The sequence below is a fragment of the Juglans microcarpa x Juglans regia genome, chromosome 5D (assembly GCF_004785595.1).
Source record: "Juglans microcarpa x Juglans regia isolate MS1-56 chromosome 5D, Jm3101_v1.0, whole genome shotgun sequence".
NCBI classification, from domain to species: Eukaryota; Viridiplantae; Streptophyta; class Magnoliopsida; order Fagales; family Juglandaceae; genus Juglans; species Juglans microcarpa x Juglans regia.
Genome location: NC_054602.1, coordinates 15,621,849 through 15,645,217, shown reverse-complemented (window position 1 = coordinate 15,645,217; position 23,369 = coordinate 15,621,849). Strand labels below are relative to the sequence as shown.

Sequence of the window (23,369 nt, the reverse complement as noted above, 5' to 3'; positions counted from 1 at the left end):
ATCTCTCTGAAAAGCACGACATCCAGAATTATCCTTGAGCAGCTGCCTAGCAAATACAGAGAGTATTTTTTATCCAAGTATCACATAAGCTAATAATTATATACAAGATTATGAAGATATTGAAATTTCATACCACGTAGCTGATGATTATATACAAGATTATGAATATATTGAAATTCCAGAATAATCAAATCATATTAGTGAAATAACTCAACATTATTTTTGGAAAAATAATGGGAATTATTTTGTACAGTTTTTGTATCCATTAGTATTAAAAATCACATTTTACAACAAGCCAACCAATCAAAATTAAAACCTATAGTGATTAAATGGAGGAGGGGATGAATCCATGTGTTGCATAAAAAGAATCGATAAAAACCAATGCAATTGCTTACCAATCCCACCCACCCCATCCCTATGGTTCGTAGGATTTCTTGAATATATCTTTACCTGATTAAAAAGATGCATATGATGCGATAACTCAATAGTATTTCTAGCATACATAATGACAATCACTTGTTATGCAAGCATGTTGACCCATGTCAAACCCAAGAAGAATAATATATTTCCATTGAGTGATATGATGACTTAATATATTTTACTTTTTATTAAACTAAATCATCCCAGTACAAGCTTCTCTTTGTTTATAAGTGCACTTTTTCAAGTGTTTTTAGCAAAAAAATGATCCAGCCAAACAGCTTCAGCTATACTTTCAAAATAGATACCACTTAAAATTATCAAATGCAACAACAAAATGCAAGGCATCGCAAACCATCTTCCTTGATTTTTGCAGCAAAGCCAGTTTCTTGGGTATTGTCACTATATGGAACCAAGGCAGTAATTAAATTCAAAAAATGACTCTTCAAATGGTGAGTCTTTGAAGGATAGTTGGAGCACTCTTTGTAATAAAATCCAACATGAGGAACTAGAGGAAACAGCTATAGCAGCAAGGTTAATATAGTTAAGAAGAAACTCTTTGTGCATGGAAAACATCTCAGATATCCTAAAAAGTAAGGAAATAATAGCTCCAAATGGAAAAAAAAATTACAAATTCCAAAGAAATAATAATATAGCTTAAACTATATGCACGTATGATCACCACCATTGTTGCTTGCATGCCACGGACAGTAAAAACACTCACATACACACATGTATATATATATATATGTATATAGAAGGATAAAATATCCTATATTACTATTTTGGTTCTTACAATTAACCTCTCTAAATTTGTAACGTTTCTAGTCACATCCCCAAGCAGTTTTATTAACACAGTTGGCACAAGAAATGAAAATTTCCTTAGCACTTCAATTCTCCAAACTTCTTACCCTATATGTTTACCTAACTAGGTCGAGTGCACGCAAAATAATGTGTTTATCCTTAACGATCCTAGTACTTGTTCTATTCTTTCCTTGCATGTTTTCCTCTAAACAAAACAAAAAAAGATCTAGTAAAGCAATGAAGGAAATAATGTGAGAAGCTATATCTTTTAAGTTACACTATATGGCCATAGTTACATTATACATGCACAAACACATGCAAGGCAATTTATAAAAAAAAAATTGAAAGAGAAAACCAAGCTTGTTTCCACAACAATATCAGTCATCACTTGCTATCACCAACTTGAGTAAAATGGGAGATACAAACTCTGTAAACAATTAAGAATTTCTCCAAACCAATTAAGAATTTCCTTTAATTGGAGATAAAAGCTACTTTCCTATATGCTGGTAAACAAAAACAGTGCTCTGTTCTGGGTTGGCTTACGGCGTTGAAAGGGAGGTAGTGGAGCATTGGGGTGGCCATGCGACCATGTGGAGGGTTGACTTGCGGCGTTCCTGCGTTGTGGAGGAAGGCGGCGTAGGACTTGTTCGAGGAGCTTGAGCGAGATCCGCGAGAAGGAGAGTAGATCGTCGGTGAGAGAGAGGGAAAGCTTCGGTGGAGGGGTTGGGAACTATTGGGGGGGTAGCTACGACGGTATATGGAAGTGATGTGGCGGCTGAGGACGCGGCGGCACTGGGAACCCGAGGGAGAAAGGACTTCGATCGTGAAGAGCAAAGGAGAACTGCAGGAGAGAGAAACCGCGAGGGAGGGGCTTCGCTGGGTTGGCCGGCGATGGTGGAGGTGGACGGTGAGGGTGGGTCGACGGCGGCGTGTACTGGCTGCTGTGCAGAGGCATGAAGAGTGGGGATCAGGGGAAAAGATGATTGGGAAGAGACGGGAGGGGGGGAGGAGCGGCTGGAGGGAATTAGAGGAATGAGGGGAAAACGTGTGGGATTTAATTTTATTAGTTTTTCCGGCATTACTGATTCGCCGCTAATAAGAAAATGACTTTTACAATGGCACTATTCGCTAGGAAAAGTATCTATTGCGGCGAATTTAAAATCGCCGCAAATAAAAAGCAGCTACAGTTACAATATTTTATTGCGACGACATAAATCGCTGGAAAAAGTACAAAAAGTCGTCGCAGAAAGTCCTTTTTTGCCGCGATCCTAAAATCGCTGGAAAAAGCTTATTTTCTTGTAGTGACTATTCAATATTAATATTTAATCTTCGTATAAACCATTCTACATTGTTGTTTGGATGTCTTCTTGCACTATTCCAAATTACCGTTCGATGATCATGTCGATCTCGTGCATGTTATTGTTTGAACCGTACACTAATTAAATTTAAATTGGCTTTATATATATATAATGTCTACGGCGGCCAGTCATATAGCTATTTAGGATGATGAGATTTGGCTATTTTAGATTTGGAAAATGTGATATAGTACTGCATGACTCTACTACAATATTCTCAATGTCTCATGATCGATCCTACTTTATCTTATTATGTTCATGTAATATTATTTATAATCTCTTAATGAATTTATTTTCTTATAAGAAAAATATTCAAGGATTAATAATAGATCACGCATTCAAGGGATAAACTCGAGACAGTAATAAAGAGAGTGTACGTGGATCATACTTTTAAGTAGTAAATATTCTTTTCCTTAGAATTCAAATCTCTTAATTAGAATGAAAAGTCTAGTAGCTAGATCATATATTTCATAACGTCTTCCTTAATATTTCTTAATATTAATACTCCGGCTATTCATTGGGAAATGAGTGAAATTGGCACAAGATTACTCAAAATTAAAGAGCTACAACTATATATATATATATATATATATTATATATATATATATATTATATATATATACTGTATGTGTGTATGTATATATGTATGTATGTATGTATGTATTGTTAAGATAAATTAGCCTTCAACATCAGTTATCTCTTCCAACATACTAGAGGATGAGTCCACGAGTTAGGTGCTTATCAAGATAGAGTTGTAGTTGGCTTAATTCTATGTATATGTATGGTTATCCTTATCTCCTATATTTTAGGAGGCTGTACATTTCAGTTTGTTCTGTAAATCTATACCTATAAATACAATACACAAAGGCAGGATAATTTATCCTTGCTTGCCTCTATTTCAATATGTCTTTCTTGTATATGTCTTCATGATGAAGTTGTCGGCGACGACAATATTAATGATCTCTCAATACATTAAAGTCAAATTCATAGTTGGATGACCAAATTATTATTATTTTTTATAAGGGAGGTGGGGGTTTTCAAATCTGGTTCCCTCATTTAGAGACCAGACCTTATGACATATGATCCAAAGAATCTTATAAGCATGACCAAACCATCTTTAAATGACTGGCTAGTATATGTAAAAGTGGCTAGATCTACCCAAATTAATATGCATGCACACAATTATTTTCAAATTATATAATAGCAATATACTATATACCGTTCTAATTTTCTTTTATTGTATTAAAATTAGTACTAATATTATTCCGTGTTGTATCGGGTACAAAAACATCTAAGCGTATATAGAATTAATTACTGGAAAATATTTTGTCTATAAAGAAATTTTATAAAAATAAACTTATAAACTCTCATAGTTTAATTTAATGCTAAATTATAAGATTTTTTTATTGTAAAGTAAATTTTCATCCGAACATTTCACTTTATAATTTATGTTTAAGAAATCTCTTTAAACATTATGTAACATTTCTCCCCATTTATTATAAGGATGAGATTAAAATATTTCAGTATTATCAGTACTACATATCCATCTACACTGTCACATGTTAATTATTATATATTATTATTATTATTATTATTATTATTATTATTATTATATGTATCAATAATTGAAGATATTCGGATAAAGTGTACTCTCTAAGTAATATCATTAAATGGTTACAACATAATAGACAATAACTTGACAATGGCAAGAGAAATGACAATAATAGAGATCAATATTAATGATAACAAATAAAATAAAAAGGACAATGCTACACTGACCAACAAATCCATTGGGAATGGGTAACGAACATCTTTTTTTTTTTTTTTTTTTTGGGTTTTTTTTAAAATACTTTTTAAATACCCTTAAATATTTAAAAAAAATAAAATCATAAACTCATTAAAAAATATTTTCTTAACCATTAAGTTAAAAAAAAAAAAACAAAAGAAAAAAAAAAGATGCCACTTTCGATGCGTTTTCTGGGTAGGGCTAGTACTATTATCCAAATAAAAATTACTAAACATATATCAATGCAATATTTATGATTCTACCAACTTAAAATTAGTTTTACCAATTAGTTGTCTTGGATAAATATTACATATACATATACATATATATATTACATATACATATATTTAAGAACACACACATATATATATATATATAAGAATGCGAGGCCTGGAAAAATCGTCGAAATCGAGCTATTTGAACTCTGATCCAAGAAAAATATTGTCGATTTGTAACAGTACTTTTCTGCATCTTGAAGCTACCGTATTCATCCTTCGTACATTAATAATTCAGCACGCAAAAGAAATTGTTGCCTTCCTAATTAATTGGTTCTACTTTCTTTCTTCTTTTTCTTCGGGTTTATATATTATCATTTCTGGAGGCGAGTAGTGATAGGCCGCTGATCCAAAGATATTATATATATATATATATATATATATATATGTATGTATGTATGTTGTATCACTACAGCATAATTTGTCCTTTGTGACAGGAAATCGTCACCAAAAATTGCCAAAACGTCACTAAAGATATTTAGTGACTATTTGAAACCGTCACCACGACCGTCACCTAATGTGCGTCACTAAAAATAATTAGTGACGGTTTACTGTTGAACCATCACTAAAAATATTTTTAGTGACGGTTGGAGATGTTCCGTTTAGTTAAACGTTCAAACGTTCCCTTTTTTGTGAAGGTTGAGAACTGTCACATAAAGTAACGTTCGAATGTCCAATTGAACATTCGAACGGAAACCCGACCGATTGGCGTTCGAATTAGAGAAGTTGACGTTCGTTGATTATAGTTCGAATGTATCATATTCACGTTCGAACGTTTATGCATCCAAACGTTAATTATAACTTGCGTTCGAATATCCATTCGAACATTCACGGACCAATGTTCAAACGTAACGGGTTTAACGTCCGGACGTTATTTCGAATGTAAACGAAATAACGTTAGATTGCAAGTGGTAAGTTCGGAGCTCTGTTTGAACGTTAATCATTTAATCATTTGAAAATTTTGTTCGTTTGAGGGTCAGTACGTTCGAACATAGATGCCTACTTTTGAATGTTACTATACAATTTTATGTATTCATGTTCGAAAGTTTTTACTTTACATTCAAACGTACAGATCAGAAATACTAATTTCATAAAATTTAAAAGCATATCAATTGTATCATATTACATAACATCAATTAACAAATAACATTGTCTTATAAAATTTTAAAATTAGATATTAAAACTAGCCACCACTACTGATAAAATATATTTCTTCTTTTTTCCTCACCCACTGCGATTCTATTGCAACGACATAACATGCTTCATTTGCACCATCATCTCCCGTTGCACTTGCTCTTGGACTTCACTGCGTATTATTTCCTCCTGGTCTCTCTGTTGGTCCTGCAAATGCGTCTCTAAATCAGACTGTCGTTCTAAGAGAGACTCTAACTCTTGTTGTCTCGACCTCATATACTTATTCTCACGCCGTGCAGCTTCTAAATCTTTGGTAAGATTATTAATTTGTGAAGTCAATAAGGTTGAGGAGGATGAACATCTATGCTTGACAGATCGTCCCAAACCTCTTGCCATACTAGACTGTAGCCCGAGCACTTGCGTGAATATGTTTATGTCACTAGGAGAGGATTCCCCAGAAGCCGATTGCATCTCCATCATTTTTTCCTGCAATTTGAAAGCTAATGATCGTTAATAAGTAACGTATTAAAAGAAATAGAAATAAAAAATAAATTATTCATATGTTACATAATTTATTTAACAAAATTAACATTGCTTACATAATTAGTTGCAACGACAAGATCCATCCACTCACTATGCTCATTAGTGTGAGCAGCAGCATAGACATGACTGAGAGAAAAGTTTTCAGGATCATCACGTTTCTAACAAAGTGACATTAGCAATTTTAGAAAGATAATGTTAGTACTTAAATAAAAGAATATCAGAAAAATAAATAAATACTATAATTTTTTAATTACCATTTTTTCAGCAAGATGGTAGAATGACTTTGAACCGGTACGATGGTGGATAATCAGAGCGAATCTACTCTGTGTATTTGTAGAACTCAAGTGCTAGAAAATATATTAAGAATGTTAATTGTAATATGTATACATATAATATATAGAACGAATATGAATGTAAATAATTAAATGATATAAATGTAAAATATCTGATAATCTGGAGATGCGAAAAGATCACAATATTTTCTCTAATCATCTAATTTCATCTGCTGGAAAGGAGACAGCACAGTCTCTTCCAACGTCTCAAACATCTTGAAGTGGTCATGACATCGTCCCTTGTGACGTCGGAATAGTGTAGTCATCAACTTATTCACGGTTCTCAAATCCTCGCTACTGCCAAAGTCGAGGTCGAATTCATCCTAACAAGTGAATCAGGTCAAAAATATGATATATTAATCTAGGTAAAAAAATGTACTCTCAATGTAAACTCACCAACACATGACTTCGAATGTGCTCATTAATCTCATTCGGAACATCTCACCATGAACGCACATAAAATGAAGCATAAACTCGAACTATTGTACCAATATAGGAGGAAAGCGCAGCTGCACTATCATCCACTCCTACAGTGGAATTATCAGGAATGGTGATCTTGATTTTTCCGTGCTTTCCATTTTTCTCAAGAAAGATGCCACGTGTATAGCCATGACCGCGACGTGCAGATGCATCAACTACATGATAATAGATAGTATAATTATAGTTTTATAGTTTTTGGGTCAAAAGTATTAACTATATAATTAATTATCAACGACAATATTTCCTTACTAGTAGGTGTGGACTGTAACACCCCGTATTTTAGTGTATTTTTTACTGAAGGATTATTTTTGATTGTTCAAAAATTTATCCTCTTATTTTAAAATTGGTTGGATTTTTAGTAAGTTTATTTCTATGATTTTAATTTGGTGAAAATTATTTTTATGTGCTTTCCAAATATTTATTTATTGTTATGCATTTAAATTGCTTTTAATATTTAAATTAATTACTGTGGGATTTAATTATTTCAATTTGACTTTACCATTGCATTTGAATTATTTTATTGAACTTATGGTTTTAAAATCATCTCCGTTGGATCATTTTTTGTGACCCAAGTTATGAGGATTGGACCTCATTTCTTTTCCCTCCATTTTTCTTTCCTCTCATTTTCTTTTCTTTCTTTTCTTTTTTCTTTTTCCTCCTTATTTCCCCTCCCCCCGCGCGGACCCAGCTCTCTCTCTCTCTCCCTCTCTCTCCCCGTGCGTCCGTCACCTTCACCCAGACCGCCGCCGTCGCGCCGTCGTGCGCGACACCGCCCGGCCGACCAGCTCCCCCTCCCTCCGGCGACCTCACCCCCCAAATCCCAGCCCCTACCTCGCCGCCGGTAGCCCGCACGCACCCCACGAAGCCGCGGGCCACTTTCACGCCAGTGCCGCCGTGAGCCAGCGGTGGCATTCACCGCCCACCCCATTGTGTTCCCCTGCCGCCGGCGACCTCACCCCACCAACCTCACCTCCATTCGCGCCGCCGTTAACCACCAGTAGCCCTTCAAGCCGCGGCATCACTTTCGTTCCAGCGCCGCCGTCGCGCCACCTCCGGCCACCATCTTCACACCACTTCATCATCGACCTCTTGACAACCCATTGGACCCAACTCCAGCTCCGATCCGCCACCGGTGAAGCTCCACCATCTACATTTCCGATTTGGGTATTTTGGTCTTCTACCGCCCATGCCGCCACCCACGGCCAACCTTCACCACCACTAGCTTCACCTACCTCCCTAGGCCCTACCCTATCAATCTTGGGTCTTCGTTTGCCTCTGTTTGAAAGTTGGTATTTGCGACCCACGGCCACAGTGTATTTTACACTGTGGTGTTGCTCAAACGTCGCATTTTTCAACTTCGTGATCCTTCGGAAATTGTTATATTGCACTGTAAGTATTTCTCCAAAGAACTTTCGTAATTTAAATGTATTTTTGCACTAACCCATTTCACTGTATTTTTGGCATGCCGGACTGAGTCCGAGGAGTTCGGGGGTTGGATGGATTTGTGATTGGAGTTGTTTGGTTGGTTTGGTTTATTTGGTTTGGTTGTTGATGAGTTGTTTTGATTGGATTTGTTGGGACTGGTTATTGATGGACGTTGGATTGGTGTTGGTACATGTGCATTTCATTATTTCATGCATGATCATGTTTGTAAAGAAAATTGAGTTTTCGTGTATTGCATTCATGTTCATGTGTTTATGAAAACTGGGATTTCATGTGAGAATGGATTTTGGGTGCGTGTGTATCACGACCCCAAGCCGAGATGGGGTATTAACTCGGTGGAGCTCCTCTGGTTACTCGGGAGCGGAATATACTGAGTAACGTCCCCTGGATTGTCGCCGGGCGACAATGGGATCGGACGAGATGGTCTCGTGCCGACTCCGTGGTCCTTCTGCTGGCGGGGACTAGAGGATGTCTGGTCACGTACGCGCTGGGCCGGAACTGGGCATCGCTCGTTGCGTAGTGTGGGTGCTTGGCCATGTACGCGCTGGGCGCGGAACTGAGCACCGCTACGAAGCCAGGACGTGCGGATGGTCCATAGGGGAGGCCATGGTGCATATGGAAATAATGCATGGTGCATTTGGAATTAATGCACTATTTTCTGGAAAAATAGTGTGAGTTGGTTTTTGGGTAAATCATTTTCTGGGGAAATGTTTTACGGATATTTTGGGCCAAAATGGGATTTTGGCGTGTGTTGGAAAATTAGCATTTTCGGGAAAAATGATATTTTGTGGAAAAATGCATATTTTTCATGTGCATGCATGTTAGTTGCATTTAATGCATATTATATTACGTTGTTATTTTGGGTTATACTTACCTGCGATACCATTTTGTGGTAACGCAGATTTTGATACAGATGAGGAGGAGGAGGGCGAGCCTGAGGAGTGATCTGGGATCACTCGTTTGTTTATCTGGAACTATTGTAAATTATTTTATGGATGACTGTATAACTGCTATTTAAATCTTTACTGATGTTTGATTGTAAATAAATTCTGGTACTTAGTTGACTATCCGCTGCGTTATTTTATTTATACACTGTTGCATGTACACACACTGGCACTTCATTGGGATGTGTGACCGTGTTGTCACCATCCTGGTGTCTCAATCCCTGTATATTTATATAAGGGGGATTGGGGGCGCCACATGGAATGGTTGTTGTTCTCTTGCGTGTTAACTTGATCTTCAGGAACGGATTCCTCGAGTGGGGAGTCCTCAATGGGTTCGGGACTTGGACTTGGCGGAGGCACATTTCTTTATTGTCGTTTTGGAGGCATTCTTGAAAATAATTAATTATATCAAAGAAAATTAATTAGAAGAAATTATGAAAATTCAAGATATTTTATAGTCACTTATATGAATAAAATATTTAGTACTTTATTCTTCACCTTTAGATTTATTTTCCATGCTTGTTTCAGAATCTCCCTCAATAACATCTTCATCATCATCATGCACCTCTTCTTCCTCCTCCTTATCCACCTCCTGGCAGGATTCTGGTTCGTTTTCATCTTCCGACTCTTCTTCTTCTTCCTCTTCACTTACTTGAATTGAATGATCATTTAATATGGACGGATCGAGATGGACGGTTGGGTCATCATCTCTACACAAGGGGAGCAACTCGAGTACACCGAGGTCAACAAACAAGTTAATACCCTCTCCATCTTCCTGGTATGCCTCTACAATCGAAGTGTCATCTTCATCTCCACTATTTTCGTAATCTGTACTTGTTCCTGCTTCATATATATTTCAAGGGAAAAATTTTTGTACAACTCGCCAAGTTATCTCTCCACTATATTCATCGACATTTTTCATTGTATCAATCAAGTAATAGACTTGGGTAGCTTGACAAGCTAATACGAATGGATCATCTTCGTACCATTTAGATGCAGTATTGGCACTCGTAAAGTAATTAACCCTATGTATCGAAACCCGACCACCGCCTAGATCCCACCAATCACATTTAAAGACATATGTTACAAACTTACCCAGATATTTCAATCTAATAATATCACGTATGACACCATAATAGTCAATATCATCTGTTCCATGACTCCTCTCGATCAACACACCAGAGTTTTGAGTCTTTCTATTACGCTCACGGTCCAGAGTATGGAATCTATAATCTCGAATCGTGCATGCAGTGTATCGAAGTGCTCTATTTGAGGGACCACGGGTCAATACATACAATTCAGAGGAAATTGATTCGGAATCATGAGCACGTTGTTCCAAAATCTAACAATTGAAATAATATATATTTATTATTTGATTATCCAAAGTTAAAAGTTTCAAAAGTATGAACTCCTTCTGAGGTGCACGTGTTTGAAATTGTATAATTGGTTGCTGAGTCATGGAAATTATTTCCTAATATTGATAATTGGTTGTGACCCTTTGAACATTATACTCGAAAAACAGTAAAAGAAGATACCGAAACTTCACATTAAACGTGGAAAGTAAGTGTAACAAACATATGCAATACAGATAATATAATCTCAAACTGTCCACACTGGACAATTCAGGAATTAGTAGACATATAAATGTACACTAATTTCTAAACGAGTCTAAGGTTATTTATGCAACGTCACAACATATCTATCAAAAAACACTACAAACAATATCTTCATGTCATTTGAATTAACAATGTCACATCCTATCACAGTTATATTGTTAAACTAGAGACAGATAGAAGATAATGTGAACAAGTTTCCTATCAGTACACAAGAGAGATAATGATTTTGAAGAAATGTCTAAACTTTAGTCTAATTACTTAACCGTCACAAACTGTCCGACCTTGACAACTCTCAAGGCAGGAGAGACTTTGAGAGTCAAGCAATTTTACAGACATTTCTTCAAGATCATTATTTTCCGGGGTGTACAATACACGAAACTTGCTTACATATTCTTTCATCTCTCTCTAGTTTAACAATATAACACAATACCAATGTGACATTGTTAATTTATAAAAAAAAATAAAAAATAATAGTTATGGAATCGAAACTTCAGATTTTTCAACAGGCAGCAAAGTTTTTTGGCATGATTTTGAATTGGCTGGGGCTATCGTATACGAAATACTATAATGATTGATCTCGGATTATTATTCGTAAATTATAATTTTAATTGTTATTATATATCTTAGGACATTATTAATTGATACTTATGTAATTATAATTCTTATTATATAACTGTTATTATAATTGTTATATATAATTTCAAAACTTATTATATAATTTTAATTATTATCATTCCCAAAGTATAATTTTAATTGTTATACTTAATTGAGTGAGTTATTTGTTTATATAGACAATAAGTATATAATTTCTATATAAGCATTTATTTGATCCTAATTTATTTACTCTCTAGTTTATTATAAATAAGTATATTTATTTATTCCAACTCTCTACTTATTTGTTAGGTTCAACACTTTTTCCTTGAAGAGTATTTTACTTTCTTTATTTATATATATATATAATAATAATATAATGGTTTGGAACCTCACAATAGTAAGAATATTTAACCAGTAATTATTAATTATAGTTATTGTATGTATATATTATACTTTATATATAGTTATGTTATATACTTCTTTTCTCTTGTTTTTAAAATTAAATTTTATACTATAGTTATAATTTTTTTTTTATAAAAGGGATCACATTTCATTCATAAAGAACATACAACTTTGACTTAAAAAAGTCAGTTACAAACGTTAATATCTCTCCAGCACACTTCTGTGGCTGATATGGTTTAGTCCAGACGACAGATCTCTAAAGACCAAGTCTAAAGGATCCGTCGTGCACAAACTCTATCCCCGACAGAGAAATAGTAACCAAACAACAAAACCCATACCCCGACTATGCGGAGTAGGGTGCACCAACCCCATACACCGCCTAAGCGGAGAGTGGACATCATACCGTTCGGACCAAGGTCCGAAGGGACAACATTTTTGGATTTTTTATTTTTCAAAAAAAGAAAAACAGGACACGAAAATGAAATACAATGGAAAAACTACTGTAGCAAACAAAAAAGAACAATGCTCCATGCGGCTATGGTGGCGCGTGCACACTGGGAGAAAACTGCCGACCGATCTTGGAAGATCCTAACTCACAAACCCCAGTGGCGCCGCGCTTGACAATAGCAGAGGGCCTCCTGGCGTCGCGAGAGAGCCACTCGCCGAACGTCTCCAAGATCTTTTGGCTGCGCGTGCGAGCAACTTGCTGCTCTGATTTGTGCCGCCTTTGGAAGTCTTGAAGATCGGCGGCTGGGCAGCGCCATCGAGAGGCGCGTGATGATCTATAGTCGCCAGACATCCAAGATCCGCGATTCTCCCTTATTTAGCCTGCAAACACAACAAACACAAAAAAAATGGAGCACTACACAATGGGGACGGTGGAGGATGGGGGAAGGGGGAAGGAGCCGAAACTCCCACCCCCTCGAGACAGGTCTGTAATGAGGGTTCGAAAGGGACGGGGGTTTAGAGGGTTCGAGGGGTTTCAGCCAGTCCCTTCTTCAACACAACGAATTATTAGGTAGTCTTCACTATAGTTATAACTTGAATAATAATCATATTCTAACTAAATTAGTATGAATATATTATATATACATATTAAATGTTAAATATTAAGTCTCATATTAAATGTATATTAAACGTTTTTAATCTTTACTTAAATTAAGAGTCTAAACTTATAATTTTCTTGTTAAAGAACAAATTCAAAAAACACAAAAAAATTCACATAAATACTAAAAACTAAACACAATATATTTCTAATCATGTAAACATAACAATAATCAAAATATTTCAAATCCATATCACAACAACAACAATATTCTCACAACAATATTTTTACACATATTAATTCATCAGTGAACACCATAAACTCACAAACTATTCACAAAAGTCACAAACGATAATCACAATTATTTCAAGAGTAAGCATAAAATCACATGTACATATATTAACATATTCCTAAACTTGAGAAATATAACTAGTACTCACAAATTCTTCAAAACCAAAAAATATTATATCAAAATTTTCACATAAATCCAAAACCTAAAGACAATATATTTATAACCATGTAAACATATTCAAACAAAATTCACAAACAATAATCACAATATTTCAAATCCATATCACAATATATTCACAATATTCCCACAACAATATTTATACACATATTAATTTATCAATGAATACCATAAACTCACAAACTATTCAAAAACTAAACAAACAATAATTACAATATTTCAAGAGTAAGCATAAAATGTATAAACACATTGTTAAAGTTTAGAAATATACCTAGCACTCACAATATCCTTTTACAAATTAAAAGCTTCCAACTTGCCAAAACAACCAATCCTTCAAAAAAATACAATGTTAACTTATTAGAAATATATATAACAAAAACACAAAATAAATATTATAAAATTTAGGAAAATACAAAAGAAAAATAATTTTTTCTTACCAAAACTCAACTTAACTCTCACTCTAACTCTCTCTCTCTCTCTCTCTAATCCACGTCCCTCTCTCACTTAACTCTCTTTCTAAGCCACGAAGACTCTCTCTCACGTCTCTCTATTGCGTGCATGGGAGATGCAGCAGAAATGAATTTGCTGCCTCCCGTGCGTGTATTAATTCAATCATAAAATTTTTAAATAAAACATTCAAACATTTTTAAGTTGTACTTTCAAACATTATATTATCCCGTCGAATTTTTAGTGAACGTTTGAACGTTTAGATCATCACAGAGATACCTAAATCGAGCGGGAAATTTCCCGTACTTTTATTTTCGTGTTCAAACATTAGAAAATGTACGTTCGAACGTTTACCAATTTTCGAATGATTTTCATCGACTAACGTTCGAACGTAAAATTTCAACATCCGAACGTTCAGATCATCACAGAGATACCTAAATCGAGCGAGAAATTTCCCGCACTTTTATTTTCATGTTCGAACATTAAAAAATGTACGTTTGAACGTTTACATTGAAAATGTACATCTGGTGAAAATGTACGTCCGAACGTTTCAGATCATCACAGGGATGCCTAAATCGAACGGAAAATTTCCCGCATTTTTCACGTTCTAACTTTTTGTCACTATTTTCTTCTTTCAGATAACCTACTTGTTTGAGATATTCTTTGTTACTTATTAAATTCTTCTTCACTCAAGGTGTGTATTTGGGCATCATTTCCAATCACTTGTGAATATGTTGAAAAAAAAATGTTCATTTTTAGGAATATGAGAGGTGGATGCCAATGTGAGTAATCTGGACTATATATAGTATATGATATAGTATATTTTATACTATATTATAGTATAGTATATATACTATATTATATATATATATAGCATGATAGTATAATGCTTTAAATGAAAACATAATAATATAGTATATATACTATACTATATATATGAATCAATAATATATAATTAATAAAACTAACAACAAAACTTGTATATGTATAATACACTACATAGTATATATATAGTGCATTATATTTATATAATGCACTACATATATACTATATAGTAATGATTTTTTGGAATCACATCATCTGAGGGTCATAATTTATATGACTTTCAACTTCATCCAACCCAGATCCATACCGCTCATAAATAGATGACTTTCAACTTCATTCAACCCTATTGCATAGAAATTTTTACATTATCGACATAGACACTTAATGTAACCACGACTATCAGCAGAGGCCCGTACGGCTGGGACTCACTTAATGGACACCTATATTGATATCTGAAGATACGTACAGCCCACTTCATAGCCACAAATACAACAAATGAAGATATGCAACTACAGCGTGATCACCAAGCTAGCTAACTAATCAGTTCTCTATATATTTATTACCTAGTAACACAATCATGTAGGATGTTTGAACATTACTTTGAAAGCAAAAGGGATCAATCCTCCTACCAAAACTGCATTGCTGTTTACTGATCCAATGGCTAGCCCCATCTTTAATCTCTACTTAAATTAAGATCCCAAACTTAATTTTCTTGTTAAACATATTCAATAAAAATTCAAAAACAATAATTACAATATTTCAAATCCAAATCATAATAACAACAATATTCTCACAAAAATATTTCTACACATATTAATTCATCAATGAATACCATAAACTTACAAAATTCACAAACAATAATCACAATTAATTCAAGAGTAAGCATAAAATCACAATATGTATAAACATATTGCTAAACTTTAGAAATATAACTAGCACTCATAAATTCACTAATTGTGATTCATTAGGGAGAATAATTTGATTCCAATTAATCTATTTAAGAATTTGTACACTAGAATTTTGAGTACTAGATTGTAATAATAAAGTATATCGTTTTGGGCTAGTAATAAGAGCTTGTGGTTCTAATGTTGTTTTCATTAGTTTATAATAGATCATATATATATAATATAATATATTATTTATAATATATAATATAATATTAGATATATAATGTACTCTACATATAATAATGTATTATATATAATATACTATATACTATATAATATACTATATATATTATAATATAATATAATATAATATAATATATATTATGCTATATGTTATAGACTATAGTATACATTATAATATATAACATATATTAATAATATAATATATTATAGTCAATATTTTGAAAAATAAATTGAAAAACGTTCAAACGTACTAAGAATTACATTCGAACGTTTCGTGTATATAAGGCCAAAACAGAATGGCGAAACATCATTTTTACCGTTATCTAACTTAGTTCCTGTTTGCACGCTGCCACTCCTCCGTCCCTGCCGCCGTCAAACTCCCCCACAACCGTAACTAAAAGGTAGACATTCATCTTTTAATCAAATAACATGTATTTTATTTGAGATTTGGATTCGGTTTTGTTTAAAATGGGTCAAGTGGTGGCCGAATTTTAAACTCCATTTTCCGGCCACCACGACTTGTCATAAGCCAAATAGTCACCGTAGAAAATTTTCTTGAAGTGTATACTTCATTTCTATGGTGGCATTTCGACATTTAGAACCTTGTATATTGATTTTTGAAATTTCAATAATGGCTGAGTCGATTTAGCCATTCTGTGTCACAACGTTCGAATGTTTTACCACGACGTTCGAACATACGACATTTCAATTATATAGTCTTTAAGGCTTCTACGTTCGAACGTGTATTGTTTTACATTCGTACGTTTATTTTTCATAAAATTTACGTCCGAATGTACTGCTTTTTAAATTTATTTATGCTTCAACGTTGGACGTGTACACTTTACGTTCGCACGAAAAACACATACATGCAAACGTACAACATAAACGTCCGAACGTACGTCATTTAAATTTATTTACTTCTTTCGTTCGAACATGTATGTTATACGTTCGCACGTATGTGTTTTACGTGCGAACGTAAAGTATACACATTCGAATGTTTTATCTTAACGTTCAAACGTTAAGTTTACTATGTTTGAACGTTAATGCAGAGCAACTTAAAATTAACACAAAAAATGCATCATTGTAAATAATTTTTTTTCCTTTTCTATTTTCAGGATATGGCTCATCCTATGCATACTAGGAAATGAGCGAGGGAATGAGCCACTTAGGACACTGTTCGTATCGGGGCTCTTACTGTTATGGTAGAGCGAGAGATCCTCATATGGGAGCAGACGAACCTGAGAGATGTTTTCGTCAGTAGAGGTTGGAGAAACATCTGCACATTGAGGGGGAAGGTATACCCCTCAATGGTTCAGGAGTTCTTTATGGGGATGTGTGGCATGCCTCAAGACATATCCTCTCACACCATGACTGTACGCAGTATTTCTATTGAGATTTCACCAGATGTCATCGCCGAGCACCTCGGGATTCATCGAGGAGTTGAGATATCTGCACATGCTACCCTCCGTGAGGATGTAGGCACTTCCACATCATCTATTGGCCGCCCATTTCAGCCAGCATCAGCTAGAGATGCAGACCGGTCAGAGGCCGAGGATACTGGCCTCGAGGCTCGGGATGATGACCGAGATGAGGATTTCTACATCCTCACCAGAAGGGATCGCATGCAGATCGAGAGGAAGAATACCTTCAACCAGAACCATCTGCTACCTTTCTTCCACATGTTGCACCTTATCATTGCAACAAACGTGGATCCTGTGGCACATAAAACTACATTTAGTCAGTTTCGGGCATAGTTTTTTATACGAGTGGCACGTGGAGATCCCATAGATTTGCCACTGCACATCTTTGAGAGGATCCATTACGAGGTGAGCATCGTCTCCACGAATAATCTCCCATATGGTGTCCTGATCAGCCGGCTATTACTTGCATAGGGAGTGCCGACCCATCTAGAGGAGCGGGTCAAAGATCAGATGGGCGCGTCTCGACATGACCACACATCGACGTAGCATTGGACAGGCGAGGGGACTTCAGCCTCCCTGTAGAGGATATTGTTCCTGCGACGCAGCCTGAGCTAGGTCATGTGGGGAGTAGTAGATAGCAGCTGCCAAGTACATTTGTAGGAGATGCGTGGCCTGCTTGGGTTGATGCGGTGATCTCACAGCTAACTGCGCATATCGATCGCTCACGGCTATGGAGGCGTCTGTCTCTGAGATCACCCATCGTGTAGGTATCCTCAACGACAAGGTTGATACCTTGACTGAAGAGGTACGGAGTTCAAATTTTGTGAACAACGCTATCATCTAAGTGTTGTTTAAGAAATTCGATCATATTTTGTATTTTATTTTTATTATATGTGCTTTTCATCAACTTGCTTGTTGCATGGTGTTCTCTGCATGTTGTGGTGTACTTGTGCAGTTTCTTCATGCTTCTTTTCCTTGCATTCAGTCTCTATTTCATGAGACTCCCCCTCAAGATGGGCATAGATATTGAGTATTCCCATCTTGGATAATAAGAACTGAAAAACAGAAACGGTCAAGGCCTTAGTGAAGATGTCTGCTAGTTAGAATTTTAAGGCAATGTGGATAGGTGTGATGATTCCAGCCAAAACCTTTTCTCTAACAAAATGGCAATCCAGTTCTATATGTTTAGTTCTCTCATGGAAGATAGGATTATTTGTGATATGGATGGTTGCTTGGTTATCACAGAGCAAGAGAGCAAGTTGTGTATGGTCCATACTGAGTTCTTTTAGTAGACCAAGGAGCCAAACAATTTCACAGCTTGTAGAGGCTAGTACTCTATATTCTGCTTCTACTGAGGACCTAGAAACAGTCACTTGTTTCTTTGATTTCCAACTTACCAATGAGTCCCCAATAAAACTACAAAAGCTTGTGACTAATCTCCTAGTTTCGGGACAAGTAGCCCAATCAGAATCACTGTAGGCTTTCAAGTGTAGAGATGACTTTGATGACAGAAAGATTCCCTGGCCTATAGAACCTTTTAGATACCTGAGGACTCTATAAGCTGAATGTAGATGAGTTTGTGATGGTCTATCCATAAACTGGCTTAGCACATTTACTGCATATGTAATGTCTGGCCTGGTAATGGTCAAGTAAATGAGCCTTCCAATGAGTCTTCTATAGGTTGTAGGGTCATGTAGGATCTCATTTGTGGTATGACTCAATTTGTGATTTAACTCAATAGGTGTGGAGGCAGGTTTGGTGCCAAGTAGCCCTGAGTCTTTCAAGATTTCAAGGGTGTACTTCCTTTAACAAACATTTATTCCAAAATTTCAAGACCTCATATATCAGAGTCTATAGAACTTCAAACCTGGCTTTTAATCAAGCTTATTTACACCTATAAAATCTAAACCTTAAATCTTATTAAAATCATTTTCTACATTCCATCAAAAAGCCTATTGGATCTAAAACCTTAAACGTCATGAAGATCGATTCTTAAAATTTACAAACTTTAATACCTCAAATTTCCTAGAACATATTCTCAAAAGCCTGTCAGATTCTAAAACCTTACATACAAATTTCAGCATCTCTTACTCCTAAAATTTCTACACCTCAAATCTGAAGTTACATCCTAAACTCACAATATCTAAAACCTCATATGTTATAGTCTGCAGAATCTCAAACATGGCTTTCGGTCAAACTTATATCAATTTCTAAATCTAAAACTTAAATCATATCCAAGTTGTATCCTACAGCCTACAGTATAAGCCAATCAAATCTAAAACCTCAAATTCCATCCAACTCCTTATTATAGTATGCAGAATCTCAAACTTGGCTCTGATACCAACTGTAACGCCCTGGTCCTGTAGGGATCGAAGAGTTACTCCCTGTAACTTAAAACTCAATTCCTCAATACATTTACAGACTCCAAAAAAATATAAAATCATCAGAATACTATAAAATTCTCTTAATAAAATCCACCGATTCTCAGAATCTTTTATGAGTAATCCATTATATCCCGTGGTAGGGCCAGAGGTCACTATTATATCCTGTGACAGGGCCAGAGGTCACTATTATATCCAGTGACTGGGCCAGAGGTCACTGTTGTATCCCGTGATAGGGCCACATATCAGAGCAAAACAGAATCAGAAATTAAAGTCAGAGTCAGAACAGAATCAGAAAGTCATGCCAAAGGTTGTTCATATGCCACATTATATCAAAGACAGAGTATTGAAATTCAGATCATTCTCACATAGTGAAAACAAAAGTCGGAGCAGCTTTCTAAATCAATGCACAATTTTTCGTATTCTCAATATCGTTCTTTTTTCAGATTTCAGAGAAAGCATGACAAAATTTAGCTCATGTCTACACAATGCATGTTAGAAAATATTTTTCATTTTTCGTACAGATTTCATGAGTATGCAAATAAACGACCGAGGTTGGTTTTTCTCAAGTTATCATTTTATCACAAAATATGCAAAGTTTTCAGAAAGTCAATCTCAATCTCAATAATTTATATAAAGCCTAGTATAGGAACCCCGCTTACCCGGGCTTCTTAGCTTATTCAAAAATTCTCCACAACAGTGCTGAACAATAGTCAATCGTCACCTATAAAAATTCATGTAACTAAAATAAATCTCCAGTGAACAGATAAATCTCATATTACACTTGAAGTACCTATTTTAGTTCCTAAAAAATTTAAGATTTCTCTTAATTCTAAAATACTATCACTTCCTAAATTCCTCAATATCCTCATAACTATAAACTCAAAATATTTTCTAAAATTGCATAATAATATTAGTAATAGATACAATTATGTCGTAAAATACATATCTGGTTTAAAGGCTCATTAAAACAAAACTGATTAAGGTAGGAGGGCAAATATTTCATTTAATAAAAATAGACTAATTAGTATCTCTTTAAAGAGTTCAAAATAGAAATCCTACACTACTATGTACTTCTAAAAATATTTATACTTATAATATCTTTCAAATATTTATTCAATTTGTATTTAAAGCAAAACTCATACAATGTGAATTTAACATATAAAAACTACAACATGATCAACTTGTAAATATTTTGTTTAAAGCACCAGTACATTGGCTTAGTTTATAAGCCCATACATCTATGCCCAAAATAGACTATAACCCACGTACAACAAAGCTCAAGCTTTCAGATTCCATAAGCATAATATTAACTCTTGTTTCAAAGAAGGCAAAATCGTAAAAACACCTAATATTATTAGAGTAACCGAGATACCCAAACATATGTATATTTCCTTCTCAAGGAAACTACCATAAAACAAAAGAAAAACAGGAGATGAGCAGCGGTAGAAACTTACCCAAAGGAAACCAAGAGGCAACAAGCGATGGCTGGAAGATGCACTCACGGCAAGCACCAAAATCACCAAGATATGAGTGGAGCTCACGGCTTTTATGGCAAAAATAGGACACGGCAAAAAGGCAAAATGGAGTAGTGAAGGACCAAACAAAAAGGGAATGCAATGGGAATAAATCAGAAGCATGAGCCATGAAAATAGTAAGGAAAAATTTAAGAGAGAGTATAACAATGAAGGCTCACGGACAGACCTGCAAATGGAGAGAAAAAGGTGAAAAATATCTGCTAAAGAGGAAGAGATTTGCACGGTTTTACAGCACAAAGGAAAACCAAAAATTAAAGAGATGGAAAAAGAAACATTACCAACCGAAGATGGAGGAATGAACGGTGGCGTTGGCTAACTTGCAGAGGGGAAAATCCGAATATAAGATGAAGGAAGAAGAAACACTGTAGACGATAACCCAAACGAAAAACAGAGGAAAGAATAAAATGAAGGAGAAGAGGAGAAATAGCAGCCGCATGGCTTGAAGAAAAGGAAATGAAACTCAAATGGAAAGGAGGTGGAGAAGCATAGCGCACAGGAGAAGAAAAGAGAAAAGAAGAAGCCCTGAGGCTGGACCAAACGACGTCGTTTGGGGGGGGGGGGTGGAATTATTGGGCTGGGTTGTCATTGATTGGGCTGGGGACCAAAAGGGCTAGGCCCAAAAGAAAAAAATAAATAAATAAAACACACAAAAAAGCCCAGTCCGAAAATATAAGAGTCCAACAAAAGGAAAAAAAAAAAAGGCACAATAAATAAAATAAATAAAGTCCAACAATAAAATTATTCATTAAAGCAAAGAACAAATTTAAATGTAAACACTAATTAATATCAAGAAGGCACATCAAAGTAAAATTTCACAACTTAAGAATTATAAAATAAATCCAACGAGAAATCCGATAAATTTAAAACAAAAGAATCAATATATAAGTTAATTAAAAAAATAATCTTTCACTAAAAATAAATACACTAAAATACGGGGCATCACAGAGAATATGAAGGTGGTGAGGAAAAGAGTACTTCATAGGGAGATTTATTCGAAAGAAGAGGTGTGGGTATTCTGTTGATTATGTATGCAACTGTTAGGACTGCATCTCCCTAGAATTGAGTGGGTAATGCAGCTTGGAAGAGAAGAGCTCGGGCCACATTTAAGAGATGTTGGTGTTTCCTTTCAAGAACACCATTCTGTTGAGGGGTATACACACAAGACTTTTGGTGGACAATGCCATGATCTTTATAAAAGTTTTCCATATCAAATTCAAGACCATTGTTAGTCCTGATTTTCTTTACTTTCTTATTAAATTGAATGTCTATGAGTTGGAAGAGTGATTGTAAAATGGATCTTGTATCTGATTTTAGTTTCATCAGGAAAATCCAAGTCACTCTAGAAAAATCATTCACAATAGTTAGAAAGTAATGAAAACCTTGAAGTGAGGCTTGAGAATATGATCCCCAAATATCACAGTGTATTAAGTCAAAAGAGAGTGAACTAGATGATACACTTGAAGGAAAAGAAATATGTCTTTGCTTGGCCAAATGACAAATTTTACAATGAGAATGATCCTTGGACTTTTCATTAGGAATATGAGAATGAATTAAACTCATCCTTTGTGAAGATAAATGTCCTAATCTAAAGTGTCATAGATCAAAATCTTGTTGTGTGGTAGCTTGATTGACTCGAGTTTGATTTGAGAGAGTTGAAGGAGGGTTTATGTTACTGTCATGAGGACAATGCAGCAGGTGATATAGGCCAACATGGACTTTAGCAAATCCAATCATCATCCATGAAGATAGGGCCTGAATGAAGCACAAATCATTTGAGAAAAATAGGCATATATTTGGTCTTTGAGTGAGCTTACTAACTGAGATCAAATTGAAAGTAAATGAGGGTACACATAAAAGACCAGTCAAGATTAATGATTCTGAAAGTTTGATTGTTCCTATGTGTGTAACTTGAGCCTTTGTACCATTAGGAAGCTGCACAAAAGCTTGTATGCAAGAAGAGGGCTTGTCAAAAAATGAGGTGGAGCACA

The 23,369-nt window shown here is 35.1% G+C and overlaps 1 long non-coding RNA gene across 1 annotated transcript; it reads right to left on the bottom strand.

Annotated features, from left to right (window-relative positions):
- Positions 1-23: 23 nt before the first annotated feature.
- LOC121264172 lies at positions 24-21,769 on the bottom strand. Its single transcript, XR_005940466.1, has 5 exons — positions 21,301-21,769; positions 20,506-20,567; positions 8,340-8,344; positions 1,644-1,648; positions 24-33 (listed from the first exon to the last, which is right to left on the bottom strand). It is a non-coding gene; the product is annotated as an uncharacterized LOC121264172 (long non-coding RNA).
- Positions 21,770-23,369: the final 1,600 nt, after the last annotated feature.